The sequence below is a fragment of the Neophocaena asiaeorientalis genome, unplaced genomic scaffold (genome assembly GCF_003031525.2).
Source record: "Neophocaena asiaeorientalis asiaeorientalis breed wild unplaced genomic scaffold, Neophocaena_asiaeorientalis_V1.1 scaffold775, whole genome shotgun sequence".
In the NCBI taxonomy this organism is placed as follows: Eukaryota; Metazoa; Chordata; class Mammalia; order Artiodactyla; family Phocoenidae; genus Neophocaena; species Neophocaena asiaeorientalis.
The window spans coordinates 342,144-350,125 of NW_020173959.1; the positions used below are offsets into that span (position 1 = coordinate 342,144).

Below are 7,982 nucleotides of genomic sequence, written 5' to 3' on the forward strand. Positions count from 1 at the left end.
AGGTAGATATTATTTGAAGTATGTATTATGTTTTCCCTTCATATCACAAGAGAAAAGTGAAAAACATGGTTAGTACTAAAGTGAAATGGGCAAGAAGTATGTTTTTAAATCAACAAAGTTTACCTTTTCTCATTATGCAAATAAAGAGCTGGTGAAGGCAAATGCAGAAGCCACAATTTCTTCTTGCATGGACGAATTTTTCAGACTGTGAAAGTGTGTGTGTGTGTGTGTGTTTGTGTGTGTGTGTGTGTGTGTGTGTGTGTGTAGGGGGAGAGGAAGAGTATTTGAAAGAGAAAGCCAGCAGAAAGCAAGAACTCATAGGTGGGTAGAAGGATTAAATAATAAGTATCCACTCAGGTTATTGTTTTCTTAAATCATCTAAATGGCTGTATGTAGACAGTTGTCAAGGCAGCAGGTCAGTCCAGGGATTTGTGTTTTAGTAACAGTGTAATATAGTGAAAACTTTTCATACCTCTTTTAGTTCTTACTGGATCTAATGCTACTAAGTAAAATGTTTTCACTAAGCTATTTTTTCTAAGCCATTGTTATTCTATAATTTCTAAAAATCAGTTGGCAAAGTACTGTCTGAAGAACCCACATATGTGGCAATGTGGAAGCCAGTAGTTTGGAACCTAAAAAAAACAAGTGGGTGGATTGAAACTGAGTTTTGAGGACAATGAAAGTGAAGTGTAAATACCAAATTGATTCTACCATTGATCCAATTTTATCCAATGGATTGGGTGCATGCATCACTCTCAGCACCTCAGGTGTGTTATGAGTGCTCCTTAATGCTGATTGTATGTGAGGCTCATCTGCATCAGAATTTAGGAAGATGTCCAATTTCTCTCTTTCTTTCTCTCTCTCTCTCTCTCTTTCACACACACACACACACACACACACAGACACATACACACAAACAGACACATACACGAAGTTTTCTTTAACTCAATTATGTGACATAAGACACTGATTTGAGAATACATGGTAGTAGGGAGTTAATGTGGTGAGAATGCAAGCAAATCAAATAGAAAAAAGTACTACAAATAGTTTTGGGTCAAGCTTTTTATGAATGTGCTTTATATATTCTTTCTCTCCAACATCTCCCACCTCCAATCATCCAATGAATGTGTTTTCTTTTCCTTGTGATATAAAGACCATTAGCAGAAAGTAGGGATACATTAGAAAAATAAAATTTCATGGCATTGACAATTTGGAAAAAGGACATATTTTCTTTGTTATAATCTGAAAATTCAATTCACCAAACATTTCTTGTGTGCGTATTATATTTCAGGACAGTGTTGGGCACTAAGGGTACTAATGGGAATATTTACAAGCTTTAGTATTATAATTTAGAGACTTTAGAAAAACAAAATAGTGGATTTCATTTTAATATGGTAACTGACAAGATGAACTGTAAGCTCTGTGGAGGCAGGAGTCAGGTCTAACTTTGCTCACTCGTATCCTGATCATCTAGCACATTGTCTTACACATGGTAAATTCTCAATAAATGTTGAATAAATGAACAGAAACATATGATGGGTAGTATGGGATCAGAGAATAGGGAAGATCACAACCTGTGGTTTGTAGAGAGCTTCTTGAAGAGATGATGGCTGTACTGAATCGTAAACATTAACATTTTAGTCAGGTGGAAGTCTTCTAGGCAGAAAAATGGCATAAGAGCAGGCATGGAAGCATGAAATAAAATGATGGATATGAAAAACCATAAGAATTTTAATAATATCATAGTAAAATATATTTATATAGCCTATTATGTTAGTGAATTATAGGATTTTTAATGGGAAAATGGAAGGCATTTCTATGTAATCGACATATATTGATCATAGTGACATGCACCCAATGTTCATAGCAGCACTAGTCACAATAGCCAAGACATGGAAGCAACCTAAATGTCCATCAAAAGATGAATGGATAGAGCTTCCCTGGTGGCGCAAGCCAAGACAAATATTATATATCACTTATATGTGAAATCTGAAAGAAAATGATACAAATGAACTCATTTACAAAACAGAAATAGATTCACAGACATACATACAAAAAAAACTTATGATTACCAAAGGGGAAAGGGGGTGGAGGGATAAATTAGGAGTCTGGAGTTAACAATACACACAGGGAACTATATTCAATATCTTGTGATAACCTATAATGGAAAAGAATCTGAAAAGAATATATATATATATATAACATAATCACTTTGCTGTACACCTGAAACTAACAAAACATTGTAAATCAACTATACTTCAATTAAAAAAAGAAACTATATCTAATATCCTGTGATAAACCATAACGGAAAAGAATATGAAAAAGAATATATATGTATAACTAAATCACTTTGCTGTACACATGAAACATACACAAAATTGTAAATCAACTATACTTCAGTAAACAATTTGATTCCTAAAAAATTATATTTTTAAACGTGAATTTTAGCAGAAATGATAAAAAGTCATTTTAAATTATGTTAAAAATTGTATTCACACAAAGTGCACTGTTACAAGTAAATGAGAATAGTGTTATGAACAGAGGACTTTGGAGCCAAGGGTGAATTTACTTTTAGCACTAACTCCAGCTTTCCATCTACAATGGTCTTAAAAGTGATTTCAGAAGTGACATAAGGGAAAATATGCTTTCATAGTTAGATGGATCCAAACATAGCCCAGAGTTTGGCCATATAGCCAGAAATTTTAGAATTATTTGTGCAATTATATTCTCCTCTCCAAAATTTGAAGGATATTATGTATATGTAGTGCAGATAGGTTTTCTTTCAGCTCAGTCAGTTCCTTTCAGAAATGAGCTTCACTAATGGGTCAGATGTGTGATAATTCAGTTACTTCATGAGATATGAATTCTAAAGACAGCTGCAGAATCTTTTTAGCATGAATCATTTATTCTTTAAATACCCAGATAACACAAGACCATTTTAGATAAACAAAAAATATAGATAAGCAGAAAAAAATAAGGTCATTCCAAATCCCACAATTCAGAGTTAGCCATTGCTAACATATTGATATATATTTATCTAGAAATGTGTGTGTGTATATAAAAGAGAGAGGGAGACTGAGAAAGAGAGAGAGAGAGTGTGTGTGTTACTTATTAATAAAAATGTAAAAATACTAGTGTTCTATAACCTGCTTTTATACTTAAAAATATGTCATGGTGGGCTTCCCTGGTGGCACAGTGGTTGAGAGTCCGCCTGCTGATGCAGGGGACATATGTTCATGCCACGGTCTGGGAAGATCCCACATGCCATGGAGCAGCAGGGCCCATGAGCCATGGCCACTGAGCCATGCAGAAATGTGGAGCCTGTGCTCCACAATGGAGAGGCCACAACAGTGAGAGGCCAGCGTACCGCAAAAAAAAAAAAAAAAGAGTTCAGTAACATTCTACAGTATAATATGCATGCAGTCTTCAAATAATATCTGCTAAATTCGTAGTCCTTTTGAGTTCAAAACTCATATTTCCTTGAATGCACTGGCAGTGCTTTAGCTTTTATCCTGAAGTCTGAAGTTCATTGTGGTTAGATGTCACATCAGTAAGAAAGTACAATATAAAGAAACATGGAGGTCCAAAGTTAGCCCTGTAGAGCTCTATAACAAGATGGACTTAATTGATGTTTATAAGACATTCCATCCCCAAACAACAGAAAACACTTTCTTCTCAAGTGCTCATGGAATATTCTCCAGGATAGATCATATCTTGGGTCACAAATCAAGACTTGGTAAATTTAAGAAAACTGAAATCGTATCACACATCATGAATCTTTTCCAACCACAACACTATGAGATTAGATATCAATTACAGAAAAAAATCTGTAAAAAATACAAATGCATGGAGGCTAAACAATATGCTACTTAATAACCAAGAGATCACCAAAGAAATCAAAGAGGAAATCAGAAAATACCTAGAAGAAAATGACAATGAAAACACGACAACCCAAAACCTATGGGATACAGCAAAAGCAGTTTGAAGAGGGAAGTTTATAGCAATACAATCCTACCTCAAGAAACAACAAACACCTAAAGTAAACAACCTAACCTTACACCTAAAGCAATTAGAGAAAGGACAACAAAACCCACAAAGTTAGCAGAAGGAAAGAAATCATAAAGATCAGGTCAGAAATAAAGGAAAAAGAAATGAAGGAAACAATAGCAAACATAAATAAAACTAAAAGCTGGTTCTTTGAGAACATAAACAAAATTGATAAACCATTAACCAGACTCATCAAGAAAAAAAGAGAGAAGACTCAAATCAATAGAATGAGAAATGAAAAAGGAGAAGTAACAACTGACACTGCAGAAGTACAAAGGATCATGAGAGATTATTAAAAGCAACACTATGCCCATAAAATGGACAACCTGGAAGAAATAGACAAATTCGTAGAAATGCACAGCCTTCCGAGACTGAACCAGGAAGAAATAGAAAATATGAACAGACCAATCACACTCACTGAAATTGAAACTATGAATAAAAATCTTCCAACAAACAAAGCCCACGACCAGATGGCGTCACAGACGAATGCTATGAAATATTTAGAGAAGAGCTCAAACCTATCCTTCTCAAACTCTTCCAAAATATAGCAGAGGGTGGAACACTCCCAAACTCATTATACGAGACCAACATCACCATGATATCAAAACCAGACAAAGATGTCACAAAGAAAGAAAACTAGAGACCAATATCACTGATGAACATAGATGCAAAAATCCTCAACAAAATACTAGCAAACAGAATCCAACAGCACATTAAAAGGATCATACACCATGATCAAGTGGGGTTTATCCCAGGAATGCAAGGATTCTTCAATATACACAAATCAATCAATGTGATACACCATATTAACGAACTGAAGGAGAAAAACCATATGATCATCTCAATAGATGCAGAGAAAGCTTTCAACAAAATTCAACACCCATTTATGATAAAAACCCTCCAGAAAGCAGGCACCAAGGCTCGGTGCTTTGTGACCACATAGAGGGATGGTGTAGGGAACGTGGGAGGGAGGGAGATGCAAGTGTGAAGAGGTAAGGGTATATATGTATAACTGATTCACTTTGTTATAAAGCAGAAAGTAACACACCATTGTAAAGCAATTAGACTCCAATAAAGATGTTAAAAAATAAACATCTTATTCTCTTCAGTTTTTTACAAATACCTCTTAAACTAACTATGGTTACCAGCATAACCACAAAGAAAATTCAGTCTCGATCACTTCTCTCACATGACTTTATCTTACGAAGCGCAAACCTGCCTGATAAATGATGGGGTGGAAACTATGTACAAAATCTTTCCTTTTTCACTTGAATGAACTGTTGAAATGTTCTCTGTTACTGCAAATGCTTCATCTATAGAAAGTGAATCCAGCTTTTATATGTTTAAAACAAAGTTTTCAAATTATTTTTTGGCAGGTGGTTAAACACTAGTTATACCATGCATCATGGAAACTTCGATATTTGTCGGTGATGTCAAGACTGATCTATGATGAAAGATGAACTATTCAATAAACAGAGCTAGTACAAATTGTTATACACATGGAGAAAATAAAATTGAATCCTTACCTCAAACTATATACAGGCATACCTCATTTCATCCTGCTTTTCAGGTATTGCATTTTTTTAAAAACTTGAAAGTTTGTGGCAACCCTGCCTCAAGCAAGGCTATTGGCAACATTTTTTCCAGCAGCATTTGCTCACTTTGTGTCTCTCTGTCACATTTTGGTAATTCTCACAATATTTCAAACTTTTTTATTATTTTTATTTTTGTTATTGTTATCTGTGATCAGTGATCTTTGGTGTTGCTATTTTGTTTTGGGGCTACACAAATTATGCCCATATAACACTGTGAACTTAATAAATGTTGTGTGTGCTCTGACTGCTCCACTGATCAGCCATTGCCCCATTTCTCTCCCTCTTCTCAGCTTTCCTCTTCCATAAGACACAAAAATATTGAAATTAGATCACATAATAACCCTACAATGACCTCTAAGTGATTAAGTTAAAAAGTTGCATGTCTCTCACTTTAAATCAAAAAGCTAGAAATGATTAAGTTTAGTGAAGGAGACACACCAAAATCCAAAATAGGCCAAAGTCTAGACTTCTTGCGTCATAAAGCTAACCAGGTTTTAAATGCAAAGGAAAAGTTCTTGAAAGAAATTAAAAGTTCTACTCCAGTGAACATATAAATGATAAGAAAGCAAAACAGCTTTATTGCTGATATAATATTTTATTGGTCTGGATAGAAGAGCAAACCTGCTACAACATTCCCTAAAGTCAAAGCCTAATCCAGAGCAAGACCCTAACGCTCTTTCAGTCTATGAAGTCTGAGAGAGGTGAAGAAGCTGCAGAATAATAGTTTGAAGGTAGCCAATGTTGGTTCATCAGGTTTAAGGGAAGAAGCCATTCCCATAACATATAAAGGAAAGGTGAAGCAGCAAGTGGTAATGTAGAAGCTGAAGCAAGTTATCCAGAAGATCTAGCTAAGGTAATTAATTAATGAAAGTGGCTACACTAAACAACAGATCTTCAAGGTAGATGAAACAGCCTTATATAGTGGAAGATGTCATCTAGGACTTTCATAGCTAGAGAGGAATAGTCAGTGCCTGGCTTCAGATCTTCAATAGGCTGACTCTCTTGTTAGGGGCTAATATAGCTGATGACTTTAGTTGAAGCCACTGTTCATTTACCAATCTGAAAATCCTAGGGCCCTTAAGAATAAGGCTATATCTACTCTGCCTGTGTTCTATAAATTGAACAACAGAGTCTGGATGACAGCACATCTGTTTACCACATCTGTTAAGCCCAGTATTTAGACTTATTACTCAGAAAAAAAAGATTCCTTTCAGAATATTACTGCTTATTGACAATGCACCTGGTCACCCAAGAGTTCAGATGAATATGTACAATGAGATTAATGTTGCTTTCATGCCTGGTAACACAATATCCATTCTGCAGCCCATGGATCAAGGAGTAATTTCGACTTTCAAGTTTTATTATTTAAGGAATATATTTGGAAGGCTATAGATGCCATTGATAGTGATTCCTCTGATGGATCTGCACAAAGTAAACTGAAAACCTTCTGGAAAGGATCTGCCACTCTAGATGTCATTAAGAATATTTGTAATTCATGGGAAGAGGTCAAAATATCAACATTAACAAGAGTGTGGAAGACATTGATTCCCACCCTCATGGATGATTTGGAAGGGTTCAAGACTTCAGTGGAGGAAGTAACTGCAGATGTAGTAGAAAGAGCAAGAGAACTAGAATTAAAGGTAAAGACTAAAGATGTGACTGAATTGCTGCAATCTCATGATAAAACTAATGGATGAGGAGTTTTATCTTGTCGTTGAACAAAGAAAGTGGTTCCTTGAGATGGAATCTATCGATACTCCTGGTGAAGACACTATGAAGGTTGTTGAAATGACAACAAAGGATTTAGAATATTACATAAACCTTGTTGGTTCAGCAGGAACAGTGTTTGAGAGGATTGACTCCAATTTTGAAAGAAGTTATGTAGGTAAAATTCTATTAAGCAGCATTGCCTGCTACAGAGAAATTGTTCATGAAAGGAAACACCGATTGATTCGGCAAAGTTCATTGTTGTCTTATGTTAAGAAATTGCCACAGCCATCCCAGACTTCAGCAACAACCACCCTGATCAGTCAGCAGCCATCAATATCAAGGCAAGACCCTCTATCAGCATAAAGATTAAGAATCACCGAAGGCTCAGATGATGGTGAGCATTTTTTTAGCAATAAAGTATTTTTAATTAAGTTATATACATTGTTTTTTAAGAGATAATGCTATTGCACACTTAATAGAGTATAGTGTAAATGTAACTTTTATCTGCACTGGGAGAGCAAAAAAGTGTATGACTCACTTTATTGCGATGGTGTGGAAACAAACCTGCAATATCTCCAAGGTATGCCTGTGCAGAAAAACAACTCCAGATGAATTAAGTGTTTTGATGTT

At 35.3% G+C, this 7,982-nt stretch overlaps 1 pseudogene; it reads left to right on the top strand.

The window, feature by feature from the left end:
- Positions 1 to 5,989: 5,989 nt before the first annotated feature.
- Positions 5,990 to 7,746, top strand: LOC112404903 (tigger transposable element-derived protein 1-like; annotated as a pseudogene).
- The last annotated feature ends 236 nt before the right edge of the window (positions 7,747 to 7,982 follow it).